The sequence below is a fragment of the Schistocerca cancellata genome, chromosome 3, assembly GCF_023864275.1.
Source record: "Schistocerca cancellata isolate TAMUIC-IGC-003103 chromosome 3, iqSchCanc2.1, whole genome shotgun sequence".
In the NCBI taxonomy this organism is placed as follows: Eukaryota; Metazoa; Arthropoda; class Insecta; order Orthoptera; family Acrididae; genus Schistocerca; species Schistocerca cancellata.
In genome coordinates this window covers 810,221,378-810,237,669 of record NC_064628.1, presented here as the reverse complement: position 1 = coordinate 810,237,669, position 16,292 = coordinate 810,221,378, and positions in this window count along the sequence as shown.

Below are 16,292 nucleotides of genomic sequence, written 5' to 3'. Positions count from 1 at the left end.
AAGATATTCCTGCATCCCCCCCCCCCCCCCCCCCACACACACACACACACAAACTGGTGCTGATAGAATCAGTTAGGCAAATGAGATACTAAGAGTAAAAGATGAGTTTTGCTATTTGGCTGACAAAATGGCTTACGATGGCTGAAGAAGAAAGGATATAAAATGCAACCTGACATTAGCAATAAAAGAAGAGATTAGAAGCTTTTGAAATGTAGTACTGTAGAGGAATGGTGAAGGTTAAATGAGAAGATCAGATTGCTGATGAAGAGATAGTGAATCAGACTGAGGAGAAAAGAAATTTATGGCAAAATATAACTAAAAGAAGGGGCCAGCTTTGAGGACACAACTTTAGGCATCAAGCAGTCATCAATCTGGTAATGGAAGTAAGTGTGGAGGAATAAAAATTGTAAAGGGAGGCTACAGCTGGAGTACAGTAAAAAAGTTTGAATGGATGTAGGTTGCAATAGTTATATAGAGATGAACAAGTTGCACAGAATAAACTACTGTGGAGTAGTGCGTTCCACTAGTCTTAGAACTGAAGACTCCATGATAACATGCATCTAAATCTTGAACTTGGCTGTAAACAGCAACTTTAGAGTGATAGTCTTCAAAAGACAAGAAATAAGCCAACCAGCTGTATAACACAAGTTTATTAGAACCTTCAATCTAAGTTTCAATAATTACAAAATTGTCTTCATTGTAGTGTCATACAGACGTAACATCAGAAGTAACACAAACCAAGAATTATTATGCTTCCCCTTGAAGAGATCCACAATAACACTGATTGAAGTTCACAACACTACAAACTCTCCTAACTATAGAACATATCAATATACAGTCTCATAGGTGAACATACAATAAGCAAGTAAATATGAATGAAGTTAAGGGCCCAGCATGCTTAGGTTATATTGGGCTGTTGTGCACAAGGCACAGTGCTTGCTGCACCATCTGTCCACATTGGAAGGCGACTTCTCTAGCCATGCACTGTTTGGTTAAATGCGCTCACACTATACGGTTACCTATAGGGTTACAACACCCCTTCTCCCTCAGGGAAAAGTGTTCAATGAGGAGATGTCAATGTCTTCATCAATAATTGATGACTGCTGGAGCAGGTGTAGTGCTGTCACAGGAGAATATGTCTAAAATGGAATGGCCACAGACAGGTGTGGCTCCCAATCCCCCATGAGAGGCTATAAGGGAGCACTGCTGATAATGGTGCTGTATTTATATCCACATCCTGGCAATGGAGAAGGCAGCAATCTTGGTGATGACAGGAGCTGCAGAGATATAAGTGGCCCAGGACTGATTACTCCACCCGGAATTGGCAGCACCCAAAGTGAAGATGGTACTGGAGCTGGAGGAGGTATAGACCATGCCATGGAGGCTGTCACAGATGATGGATGTTGCCACAGGAGCAGAAGGCTCTCCAGAGTGTGGTCGGCCATACATGGACAGAGCTGGTCATAATGTCATGATACCAAGCCATTGGAGGTCTGCCTGACACAGAGGCAGTGGCCTCAGCAGCAATGGATGACTGCTGGTATTCACTTAGGGCACCGGCCAAACCTGTGGACCCAGAGTGTGAAGCTAGGATTGGAATCGCTTTGAGGCAGACACTGGCAGTTGGCTGGCTATTGGTTAGAGCAGATGAAGCAGCATACAGGGCCAGTGGCCATGAAGTAACTCCGCTGGGCTATAATCACCAACAGGAGTGAGCCTATATGAACTCAAGAACCTATCCAGGGCTTCCTCAGGAGAAGGTGGAGTGACATATTTTTCCATCTGGGTTCTGAATGCATGAATCAGCCACTCTGCCTCTCCATTGTACTGGGGATGAGAGAGAGGAGCCATAACATGCCAGATGCCTGTCTTTGTACAAAAATCTTCAAAATCTTGAGACGCAAACTGTAGGCTGTTATCTGTCACAAAAATATTCAACAATCCTTCTATGGAACAAAAAAAACCTTGAGGGGGCTGGGACTGTAGCTGCTGTGGACAAGCAATGAACCATAGAAGGAAATTTTGAGACAGCATCAACTACTACAAGACAAAAAGAAAGTAGAAGAGGAGATGAGACTAAGGAAAATAGGGAAACTGCATACCAGTATCCACCAATGAATGTGAGGGAAGATTTTCACAAATGAACCTTGTTTTAACCCCATTAAGACCTCACAGCACCTGAAGAATGTTGTCAACTTGATGTTCATCAGACTAGTGGGACCTCCTTTACAACTTTTCAACTCAACTCTACTTCAATGTAGAGTTTGTTTGGGGTACCATCACTTGGGAAACACTGTTCACATCCGTGTTCAAGTCTGGAGGAGGAGGTTGAGCATTACACACTGACACAATACATCCCTTTTTTTTTACGATGGTTGCACTTTGCCCAATGCTTTGGGCACTGCAGACCACTCATGTTGAACAAAACAATTAAGGGCACAATGGAAGAGGAGCATGCAGCTGCTGTTGTGATGCTGACTACTGCTGCTGCTTAGCATGGCACTGCCCCATGCAGCATGGAGAACACAGTTGCACGGCCATGATGTCGTCTTCGCCCCATGAGCTAACTGATGGCAGTTGAGGAGAAGAGGAAGTAATATTGGCTACTTCACACCACACTTCTGTCTGACTGGCTGCTACCCTAGATACTTCAAAAGACTGAGCAAAGTTTAGAACATCCATGAGTGAGAGATTTTCACATTGTAAAGCACATTTATAAATTTCCACATGAGCGGCTGGGCATATTATATCATCACAAACCATCAACATGTGAGTCCCAGTGGGCCTCAGTAAAAAACTGGCACTGACAGCAAAGACCATGGAGTTCCACTGCCCAAGTTCTGTACAATTGTTGCAGCTACTTTCGACAGCAGTAGAACTCAATGTGAGCAGCAATAACATGAATATGTTTACAATGATATTTAGAGATCAACTGACAAATTCCATCAAAAGATAGACTGGTCATTCCTGAAGAGGAGCTAGCTGATATTAAAGGTGATACACACAAGAATAAATCCATGACAAAAATAAAACATTGCACAAGTTGGGGGTCAGCAACCCCAAAAGGTAGAAAATGTTACTAAAAGATTTTTTCATATGCATCCCAGTCTTTCACAGACTCATAATATTGAGGTAACAGTTGGGCTTGCATCAGCGGTGGTGGAAACTGGTGTGTCAGTGAGGTTACCAAACTGTTTAGTGTCATGGCAAGAGCCTGTAGCTGGTTACTGAGAACTTGCCATTGCTCAAACAGAGATTGAAGCACTTCTTCCAGTGACATACTGGCTGCATATCAAACCAGTAAAACAAAACACATAAAGTAGAACCTCATCCTCATCGCCAAGTATTTTGTGAGGTTGTACAGACACAATATCAGAAGTAACACCAACCAACTTTTATTCTTCTTCTGCATGAAGAGATCTGCAGTAGCACTGAATGAACTATATAACAGTAAAACATCTCATATTTATAGAACACATCAATATACAGTCTCACAGGTGAGCATACAATTAAAAAAAAGAAAGAAAGAAAAGTCGTGTGACTAGGACCTCCCATTGAGTACACCGTTTGCCAGGTGCAAGTCTTTCGATTTGATGCCACTTCGGCGACTTGCGTATTGATGGGGATGAAATGATGATGATTAGGACAACACAACACCCAGTCACTGAGTGGAGAAAATCTCTGACCCAGCCAGGAATCAAACCCAGCCCCTTAGGATTCACATTCTGTCGCACTGACCTCTCAGCTACTGGAGGCAGACAACATACAATAAGAAAGTAAACCTAAGTGAGACAGAGGGCCCAGTGTGACAGGCTTATATTGGGCTATTGTGCACATGACACAGCACTTGCTGTGCCATTTGTCCAGGCTGCAAAGCGGCCTCTCTAGGTTGCCCATGGTGGACTGGTATCATGTGCTTGATTGTGTGCATTCAGACTATAGAGTTGCAACAATCTTATTCAGGAGGAAATTATAATGGCCTAGAAATTACATATTGGTTACAAAAGCTTCAAGTAAAACAAAAACAGCAAGTGTCTATAAAATATTGTAAACCAAGGGTACACAGTCACTTGTTACATATTATATTGAAACTGTATGTTAGAATAATGCCTTTTCGCTCTTGTCAGGTAAAAATTCAGGTGAAAAACTATAAAATAACAAATCATGGTAATCAGATAACCATGTACTCTTAGGATATAACATCCATATTTGCTGTTTTTGTTTTATTTGAACCTTTTGTAACCAATTTGTAAAAATTTATGTCAAATTACTTTCCATTAGAAAAGTAGAATGTGCCCAATTACTGTGATATACCTAACTTTCAAAATGATAGAGACCAGCAATAAGTCATTGTTTCCATTCTAGCCTTATCAAACACATCCCAATTTTGGCTAGTAACTAGCGATTATCAATGCAGTATTTCAGAGTTGTTATACCTGCCCTAGTACATCTACAGCTGCCGAACAACAACTCTGAAATATTGCATTGATAATGGCTAGTTACTAGCCAAAATCTGAATCTGCTTTAATAAAGCTAGAACAGAAACAATGACTGAGTGCTGCTCTCTGTCATTTAGAGAATAATTTCTAGGTTTCTACAATTTTCTTCTGAAGAAGATAATTTTATAATTATTAAAACCTAGGACAACAGTTCTAATAAACCTGTTTTACACTACTAGTTGGCTTATCTTTTTTTTCCTTTCCAAGAACTATCACTATTAAAAGACATTGTACATCTGATAAAGGGAATTTATTGAATGAAATAAAGGAGTTCTATCTTGCACGTTTACACTTATTATAAAGTTTGCTTCTTTTTATGTTACCAAAAGCATAATGTTTTATTTATTACAAGTAGGCTGTTTAAAGAATGTATGGATGTTTGTAGATCATTTTGTTGTTCTCATACTTCTAGCGATTTGGTTCAGTTTTATCAGTAAGCAACATATATTGTGATGTACCTTCACTCATGATACATGCTATACAAGTGAGCATGCATCCATACAGTTCACAGACCCACTTATAGAGTTCACATGGGTTGGCCCCCTGGCACACTGTGGTGAGCTGCTAAAGGAAAAAACATTATTTACGTGATCACAAATAATTGCTCAGTCTATTCTTTACATTGTTTTACTGTTGTATGGTCAATGTGTCAGTGCTATGCACAACCTTTATCTTACATGTCGCCTTATAAGGTATTACAGTATGTTCCACACATCATGTTTGTATTTGCTGCAACAAACTTGATGACAAGTGAGGATTATGTTTTCTCCATGTTAGTGTCAGTGCTAAGTTGCTCAACAAACATCTTTGTCTAAGTAATACTCCAACATCTCATTGCCTAGCAGCAAGCTTTCACAGAACAACAGCAGGTTCTAGCCACCACTCTCAATTGAGTGGCATCTGTGTGTTCACAGTATATTACTCTCCTATTGCTGCAGCTGTCACCCTTTCTGGCATATTATGAATTGGTTGAAGATTGGGACTCCTATTAGACACGGTTACACCAACATTTCCCGGTTTTTTGCATGGGTGATGCAAACCTGTGTGGGGATTTCTTTCTTTCTGGGATTTTGCCACATATGTATCAGTTGTTGTTTCAACTTGCAACTTTGCAAGAACTGGTCAGCTTATCATATGATGAAATGTGCAAGTTTCTCTCAACCTATTACTGTGGTAGAACACATGTCATTGTAGAACTTTACAGTTTCATATGGTTGTATGCAATGTTGGTTTTGTGGAAAGAAGTTAAGTGATACTCTGAGTCTAAGATTTACAAGTGTTTACTGTAAGAAATTATAACATTATTTTAATGTGTACCTTAAAGTAAGCAAATAATATATATTTATAATTAATATCTAGAATTAAAATTAAAAGACGTTCTTTGCTAATGAACCTCATTGTTTAACACATAGACAGTCACATGCTTAGTGATAGATAGTCCACTGCCAGGCCCGGCCAGAAACATGGCATGTAGAGTGAGGCTCTGCTGTAGCCGTTGGTGGCCACATGGTGCCAGGTGTATGGTTCTGCTGTTGCCACTGGCAGCCAGTTGGCATTCAATGGGTTAAAGCAGGTTCCAAATCAGCATCAGAATGTCACTATCATATTTCTCCTGTTTCTGCTCCTTACTTTTGCTGTCTGTAGCCAGGTGTTGTCCTTTCAGCACCCAGGCTTCCACTCAGAGAATTGAGTTGAAAAGTTGTAAAGGGGGTCCCACTAGTCTGATGAACATCAAGTTGACAACATTCTTCAGGTGCTGTGATGGTCTTAATGGGGTTAAAACAAGGTTCATTTGTGAAAATCTTCCCTCACATTCATTGGTGGATACTGGTATGCAGTTTCCCTATTTTCCTTAGTCTCATCTCCTCTTCCACTTTCATCACCACCATAAAACAAGTTAATCTTTTTACTCGGTGCAGATGAGAAATCCCATGTAACCTTATGGTTCATTTCTACTTTGAAACTCTAATAAAGTTCCACACTTCACCTTAATCTCATCAACACTGAATGCAGAAGTGAACAAACAATGTTATGCACCACTGCATAAGACTTATTTATTTATGTGACTCTTAAAATTCACACATGGAGTGACTTCAGTAATATTATACAGGTTGATATTCTATTCATGTTTTGGAAAGGCTGCTAGATTAGCTACCATGACATCTAAAAGGACTACCAACAGACTGTTTACAAATGCCCCAGACACAGATGAAATCTATCATCATTATCTGCTTTTACTAATAATGTCATTGGTACAATCTTTCTGCCTTTTAATAGAAATAAAATGTAACTTTCCCCCTCTCTGATGATTAAAAAAGTTTGAGGGAACATATTCCTGATCATAACCTCAGAAACTCAGCGCTGGTTGTATGTATATTCTGTGCATTGCACTCAAGTGGACAGGACTATGAAGAACATCTGAAGTATTAAATTTTTCTCTATTTTTTATTCATCTAGTCTCAAAAGTTTTTGGACTTATGAAGTAAGTCCACCCAAACAAATTTATGCTTCTAGAAGAGCAGGTGTCATCATGCTTCACAGACTGTGTGTTGTCAGAACTTCAGTTCACTAAATGTATAAAATGTCTAATACTAATAGCCTCTGCAGCAAGCTGATTCACCTAGAGACTGTATTCGAGAAAATGGATATTCACAACATCAGGTTAAAGATGCACCACATGTCAAACTGTCACACTACCAACAACAGGAATATGAGAGTAATCCAAAGCTATAACTATGCTTTCATATGTGGGAAAAGGTACTGCAAAAATTCTTTCTGCTCTCAAGACAATAGTCCTCCTGGATATTGTATCAGATGATCTGCATTTATAAAAGGTGGGAGTTTATAAAATTCTAAGCAAGTATGGTAAATGTTATGCAGAACAACCTACATACAGTGGTGCACTGAACTCGAAAGCCGCATTTGACTCTGACACTCATGAATGATGCCAGCATTCAAATAATGACCTCACCCTCACCAGTTTTGCATTCTACTGGGTAGAAAATATGGAAATACAACTGTCTGACAAACTGATCATCCAGGATGGAGACCTTCTTTTAGAAAATACATGGAAACCTTTCATACCAGCTCCTTGCTCTCAAAGACAAATCTGTTGAGTCTTTACTGCCTGACATTCAGTCACCTGCCACCAATATGAACTATCAACTACTTGACTAATAAGCAATGCAGATTTGTGGTTCTTTCAGCAACTTTGAGCTTTTTTTATACTCGGTCAGGCAGTAGTAGCCGATCGAGACAGATGCAGCAACAGGGAAGTAACCACTTTTGTGACATTTATGAGTTCCTAACCATGAGCGAATTTTATTATACACTCCTGGAAATTGAAATAAGAACACCGTGAATTCATTGTCCCAGGAAGGGGAAACTTTATTGACACATTCCTGGGGTCAGATACATCACATGATCACACTGACAGAACCACAGGCACATAGACACAGGCAACAGAGCATGCACAATGTCTGCACTAGTACAGTGTATATCCACCTTTCGCAGCAATGCAGGCTGCTATTCTCCCATGGAGACGATCGTAGAGATGCTGGATGTAGTCCTGTGGAATGGCTTGCCATGCCATTTCCACCTGGTGCCTCAGTTGGACCAGCGTTCGTGCTGGACGTGCAGACCGCGTGAGACAACGCTTCATCCAGTCCCAAACATGCTCAATGGGGGACAGATCCAGAGATCTTGCTGGCCAGGGTAGTTGACTTACACCTTCTAGAGCACGTTGGGTGGCACGGGATACGTGCGGACATGCATTGTCCTGTTGGAACAGCAAGTTCCCTTGCCGGTCTAGGAATGGTAGAATGATGGGTTCGATGATGGTTTGGATGTACCGTGCACTATTCAGTGTCCCCTCGACGATCACCAGTGGTGTACGGCCAGTGTAGGAGATCGCTCCCCACACCATGATGCCGGGTGTTGGCCCTGTGTGCCTCGGTCGTATGCAGTCCTGATTGTGGCGCTCACCTGCACGGTGCCAAACACGCATACGACCATCATTGGCACCAAGGCAGAAGCAACTCTCATCGCTGAAGACGACACGTCTCCATTCGTCCCTCCATTCACGCCTGTCGCGGCACCACTGGAGGCGGGCTGCACGATGTTGGGGCGTGAGCGGAGGACGGCCTAACGGTGTGCGGGACCGTAGCCCAGCTTCATGGAGATGGTTGCGAATGGTCCTCGCTGATACCCCAGGAGCAACAGTGTCCCTAATTTGCTGGGAAGTGGTGGTGCGGTCCCCTACGGCACTGCGTAGGATCCTACGGTCTTGGCGTGCATCCGTGCGTCGCTCCGGTCCGGTCCCAGGTCGACGGGCACATGCACCTTCCGCCGACCACTGGTGACAACATCGATGTACTGTGGAGACCTCACGCCCCACGTGTTGAGCAATTCGGCGGTACGTCCACCCGGCCTCCCGCATGCCCACTATACGCCCTTGCTCAAAGTCCGTCAACTGCACATACGGTTCACGTCCACGCTGTCGTGGCATGCTACCAGTGTTAAAGACTGTGATGGAGCTCCGTATGCCACGGCAAACTGGCTGACACTGACGGCGGCGGTGCACAAATGCTGCGCAGCTAGCGCCATTCGACGGCCAACACCGCGGTTCCTGGTGTGTCCACTGTGCCGTGCGTGTGATCATTGCTTGTACAGCCCTCTCGCAGTGTCCGGAGCAAGTATGGTGGGTCTGACACACCGGTGTCAATGTGTTCTTTTTTCCATTTCCAGGAGTGTATGATCTGTGTACTTTAATAGTTTAGTTTATTGAGTTTCTGAATGTAAATTTAATATCTAATATTCACTGTTCTCGCATTTTCATTTGTGTTGGAAAGTAAACCGATTTTTTGATGTATTACGAGATCCTAATCATGGGCAAATTATTTAGTTTCACATGAGGGCTTCAGTAGTTAGGTTTCTGAATATCTGCATATAAATCCTACGTTTTCATCAGGGTCTACAGTAGAGTTGTGCAGCACATGGCAATAGTCTGTTTATCTGCATAGTTTAGTTTTCCATGGTCTTTAGTATGGACAGAGACTGCGATTGTTGTGTGCGGATGTGAGCCGAGTTGGTGGCACTTCACTCTCAGCTTCAGGCTGTGATGGCTTTGGTTACACAGCTTGAGGATGCAGCAGATGGGCACCATTGTTGTGGGCCAGCCGTGGGGATCCAACAGACATCCAGCATGTCCAAGTCCTCTGATTGGTCCTCACTAGTAGCCAACCCAGTTACTGCTCGCACTGAGGCTGACCGCTCACTTGTGGTTGAGTGGGGGGTCGCTCCGGGATGAAGCAGGCGGTGAAAGACTTCCCAGGTGGCCGAATTTGAGGCCTTCCTGGTTGGTCTGACAAGCAGTTTCCAGGTGCTGTCTGTGGCTGACACTGTTGCTGAGCCAGATGCTGTGGCCTCTCCTGTTTCAGAGGAAACCACTCAGCCTGCATGATCCAGGCAATCACAGAGGGTGGGATCATGGGTAGTTGGGAGCTCCAAGGTTAGGCACGTTATGGGCCCCCTTAGGGACTTGGCTGATAAGAAGGGTAAGAAAACCAATGTGCACTCCGTGTTCATAATGGATGGAGTCATTCTAGATGCAGGAAGAGTCCTCCCGGATGCCATGGAGAGCATATGTTGCAGCCAACTGCAGGTGGTTGCTCATGTCGGTACCAATGATGTGTGTCACATTGGATCAGAAGAGATTCTCTCTGGTTTCAAGCGGCTAAAAGAAGTGGAAAGGCTGCCAGTCTTGCTTGCAAGACAAAAGCAGAGCTGACCATTTGCAGCATAGTCGACAGGACCGATTGCAGACCTCTGGTACAGAGCTGAGTGGAGGGTCTGAATCAGAGGTTCACATGGTTCTGCCACCATGTAGGCTGCAGATTCCTGGACTTGTGCCAAAGTGTAGTTGGGTTGCAGGTTCTGTTGAATAGGTCAGGCGTCTACTATATGCAGGAGGCAGCTACACGGGTAGCAGGGGCTGTTTGGCATGGACTGGGCGGTTTTTAGGTTAGAGGGTCTTGGAGAAACACAAAAAGGGCTTCAGTCTTAAAGAGTGCAGGTCGGACACAGGAAGGACGTAGATCTAGGAACCATTGCCATACAGCTGTAAATTGTTGTAGCTGTGTTGGGAAAGTACTAGAGCTCCAAGCACTAATAGAAAGCACTGATGCTCGGTGTTCCAAAAGGAGAGGCTAAACACGGTTGGTGGTAGCATGTTTGTTACTGTTAGAAGTAGTTTAACTTGTTGCAAAATTGAAGTAGATGCTTCCTGTGAATTAGTACAGGCAGAGGTCATTGTTGGCAATAATTGGTTCCTTTTACCAACCTCCCAATTCAGATGATACAGTTGCTGAAAGGTTCAAAGAAAAATTGAGTTTGATTTCAAACATGTACCCGACTCATACGATAATAATTGGTGGTGACTTTAATTTACCCTCGATATGTTGGCGAAAATACATTTTTAATTCTGGAGGTACACATAAAATATCATCCAAAATTGTGCTATATGCATTCTCTGAAAATTATTTTGAACATTTAGTTCATGAGACTACGCGAATAGTAAATGGTTGTGAAAACACACTTGATCTCTTAGCAACAAATAATACTGAGTTAACAATGAGCATCAAAACCGATACAGGGATTAGTGAACTCAGGGTTGTCATAGCAATATTGAATACTGTAATCCCCAAATCCTCCAAAAATAAGCCCAAAATATACCTATTATAAAAAGCAGATAAAAATTCACTTGACGCCTTCCTGAGAGACAGTCTCCACTCATTCCAAATTAGTATTGTAAGTGTATACAAGATGTGGCTTGAATTAAAAGAAATAGTATCAGCAGCCATTGAGAGATTTATACCAAATAAATTAACAAACGACGGAGCTGGTCCTCCTTGGTACACAAAATGGGTTAGAACACTGTTGCAGAAACAATGAAACAAACATGCCAAATTTAAACAGACGTAAAATCCACAACATTGGCGACATTTTACAGAAGCTTGAAATTTAGCATGGACTTCAATGTGAGATGCTTATAACAGTTTGCACAATGATACTTTGTCTCAAAACCTGGCAGAAAATCCAAAGAGATTCTGGTTGTAACTGAAGTATGTTAGCAGCAAGAAACAATTAATGCCTTCGCTGTGTGATAGCAATGAAGATACTATCAAAGACAGTGCTGCCAAAGCAGAGTTACTAAACACAGCCTTCCAAAATGCCTTCACAAAAGAAGACGAAGTAAATATTCCAGAATTCGAATCGAGAACAGCTGCCAACATAAGTAACATAGAAGTAAATATCCTCGGAGTAGTGAAGCAACTTAAATGACTTAATAAAAGCAAGTCTTCTGGTATGGACTGTATACCAATTAGGTTCTTTTCAGAGTATGCTGAAGCATTAGCTTCATACTTAACAATCATATACAACCGTTAGCTCGATGAAAGATCCGTACCCAAAGACTGGAAAGTTGCACACTTCACACCAATATTCAAGAAAGGTAGTAAGAGTAATCCACTGCATTACAGGCCCATATCATTAATGTCAATATGCAGCAGTATTTTGGAACATATATTGTGTTTTAACATAATGGATTACCTAGAAAAAAATGGTCTATTGACACACAGTTAACATGGGTTTAGAAAACATCATTCCTGTGAAACACAACTAGCTCTTTATTCACATGAAGTGTTGAGTGCTATTGACAAGGAATTTCAGATCAGTTCTGTATTTCTGGATTTCCGGAAGGCTTTTGACACTGTACCACACAAGCAGCTCATAGTGAAGTTGTGTGCTTATGGAATATCGTCTCAGTTATGTGTCTGGATTTGTGATTTCCTGTCAGAGAAGTCACAGTTTGTAGTAAGTGACAGAAAGTCATTGAGTAAAACAGAAGTGATTTCTGGTGTTCCCCAAGGCTCTTCACTGTTCCTTATCTGTATAAATAATTTGGGAGACAATCTCAGCAGCAGTCTTTGGTTGTTTACAGATCACGTTGTCATTTATCAACTAATAAAGTCATCAGAAGATCAAAACAAACTGCAAAACAATTTAGAATAAATATCGGAATGGTGCAAAAATTGGCAGTTGACCTTAAATAACAAAAAATGTGAGGTCATCCACATGAGTGCTAAAAGGAACTTGTTAAACTCTGATTACACGATAAATCAGTCTAATCTAAAAGCTGTAAATTCAACTAAATACATAGGTATTACAATTACAAACAACTTAAATTGGAAGGCTAACCAAAGACTGCATTTTATTGGCGAGACACTTAGAAAGTGTAACAGACCTACTAAGGAGACTGCTTACACTACACTTGTCTGTCCTCTTTTAGAATACTGCTGTGCAGTGTGGGATCCTTACCAGATAGGACTTATGGAGTACACCAAAAAAGTTTAAAGAAAGGCAGCATGTTTTGTATTATCGTGAAATATGGGAGAGAGTGTCACAGAAATGATACAGGATTTGGGCTGGACATCATTAAAAGAAAGGCGTTTTTTGTTGTGAGGGAATCTTCTCATGAAATTCCAACTTTCTCCTCCAAATGTGAAAATATTTTGTTGACACCAACCTACATATGGAGGAACAATCACCACGATAAAATAAGTGAAATCAGAGCTCGTACGAAAAGATATAGGTGTTCATTCTTTCCGCCCGCTATACGAGATTGGAATATTAGAGAATTGTGAAGGTGGTTCGATGAACACTCTGCCAGGCACTTAAATGTGATTTGCAGAGTATCCATGTAGATGCAGATGTAGATGTCGGTGTTGGCAACATTTTTATCTTCGATACCTACACCTTATTTATGACAGACATTACTGCATCAACTAAGTCACCTGTGATGCAGGAGCATAGAACTCTACACTGTAGCTCTGTGTCACAAATTTTAGGTCTCTGAGAATAGACAGGTGTGGTTTCACACTCAGCAGGCAGCCACCAACCCAAATGCTGGAAGCACAGTGAGTACTTTAGTGTGATGACAGGGCACAAGAGTACATAACAAATTCACACAGCACCTGTCAAATACTCCAAACAACGTTTTGCTAACTGATGGCTCAATGTATAGTAGCTAGTAGCACCAAGGACACAGAATATTCAAATATGAACTGGTGATAATAGCTAAAAATGTACAATGCTATGAGGTTATTTCACTGACCACGTGAGTACTACAAAGGTAATGGTCTGAAACTGAAAAATACATTGAAAACTAGTCACTAGTAACTCAAAAGTGGATACAACCAAGACAGGAAATATCAAGATTAAATAAAGTTTCTGGTCCTTTTGCCAATAAAAACGTTGAAATTCCACAAATTGCTGGAAGTCTCCTATCCTAAATTTTAGAAGAGGGAGTGACAATGTCCTGGATACATGCCCCAAAAATTATAGAATAATGTGTATAGCATTCACTTATTCATTCACATATCACAATGGGCTGAGATTTGCAGTGAGTCAAAATGCTTATCATCACAGAGCTGTGGGAATCGTTTAGTACTTCTTTAGATTAAATTGTAACTTATTATTGTTTAAGATATCTAAATTTTATATTTTTCCAAAGATACTGTTTTCCATTTCAAAATGAAGCAAAATAATGTTTTACATAATTATTGTGGAATCTACTACTTTCAGCAGAAGCTGCTGCTTTGATAACTACACTGTTCATCTACTACTTGTATACTACGATATTCTGAACAAGTTCTCAATGTGTACTAACTTTTTGAGTCATCAGTGTTCTGATGCAGCTCATCACACATTACTCTCCTGTGCCAACCTCTTCATCTCAGAGTAGCACTTGAACCCTATATCAATTATCTGTTTAGATGTATTCCAATGTTTGTCTTCCCATAAAGTTTTTACCCTCCACAGCTTCCTCTAACATGATAAAATTATTCCTTGATGTCTTAACACAGGTCCTATCATCCTGCAACTTCTTGTTGTTGGTGTTTACCACATTATTGCCTTTGCCTTCTAATTCCTTACTGCATCAGTTCACCTAATTTCCATCATCCTTCTATAGTACAATAGCTGAAACACTAGAGTCCTGTTCTTTGCTGATGCCCCTACAGTCCATGATTAATGTAGAGCAGTGTTTTTCAACCTGTGGGTCATGACCCCCTGGAGGGTCACAAAGCTTCGCTCAGTGGGTCGCGGTCACTGGAGAAAAAAGTGCAAAGACCATAATCATGTCCATACTTGCTGGCATACTCAGACAATTGATTGTAGTGATCGAAAACGCATGACTATGCCTCCACTGACCCCTTCTCATCCCCATACCTCTACTGCGGCAAAAAATACAATTATATCTCTGCCCACAGAGTACTGCTATCTCTTTTCACATTGTACTTGATTTCGTGATTGGTATACTATTAACAGAAAGAAAATTAAATATGTTGCCTTTAAAATCACTGACATATGTTTATTATGGTTCTGGGGGTCGCCAGAATATTTTTTCTAGGAAAGGGGTCACATATTCAAAAAGGTTGAAAAACACTTATGTAGAGTAATAACAGTCCTTACACAAAGTATGAAAGAGGGTTACTGATAATGCATAATGCTTTTTATAAAGATAATAAGGATTTGCAAAGTGTGTACAATTATATCTCTGCCCACAGAGTACTGCTATCTCGTTTCACATTGCACTTGATTTCTTGAGTAGCTAATTAGACATGAATATAACTTAGTTTTGAATATTTATATATTTTCAATTTTTTGCTTGCATCAGTGGATTACTTGCTAAAAACATTTTCATCAGAATAAAGAACTCTTCCTAGCAGACTAGACAGGTGACTGAAGGGAGGTTGAATGGGATAGGAACAAATATAATATGTTGAGCTACATTCTTTACAAGTGGGTGACACAGATGATTCATCACTGTGGATACCCGAGATACTCGTGCCCATGCACTATTCATTAGTCACAGTGATGGTGACAGGAGAGATGGCAACCATTACATATGGTTCTACCTCTGCTGCATAGCATAATTGGAGTGACAGGGCAGCAATAGAAGTTGGTGCACACATGAATGTGCCACAATGATGTAATCTGAGGGTCTTGGGATTGAAAGCAGGATAGGCAGAGGGAAGGATAAAAGAGAGTGAATGCAAAATATCATGGCATTTTTGCCTGAAGGACGATACAGTCAGAGTACTAGGCTGATCAACGCAGATGAGAAAATACCAACACATTAGTTTTTCAGGTATCATAATTCCATCCATAGGGAAGTCTTTGTGAAAGAAAAACTGAGATAATGAGTAAGTTAAAAAGGAAACATTTTAGGACAGTTACTGTAGGCAGAACCATTTATTATTCTTCCTGACACTTGTTTTGGACAGGTTTATTTATGTCAACTAATAACACGTGAATTTAGAGTACATATGACTGCTGGATAACCCATTCCACTGTCTTTCCCTATCACAGGCTATTTTGCCAGTTTTACATTTTACATACCCTTTCTATAAAAAGAGCTTGCACAGAAAGATTTAAGTGCTCATTTTTCCCGCATGCTGTTAGAGAGTGGAACAGTAGAGAAAGAGCTTGTTGCTGTTGCCTCTGCCATGCACTTAATTGTGAACTGTAGAGTAATCATGTAGATGTAGATAGAAAACAACCTGTGACCATTGAAAAACAGAGCATGTGGTTATCAAAAAGTTGTATGTACACATAACCCATGCCTTATTAACTGAGATAAATACATCTCATGTTCAATGTATAGTCTTTCAAAACATGCAGTAGGAAGAATAATAAATGCGACTGGCTACAGTACTATCCACTTCCAATTTC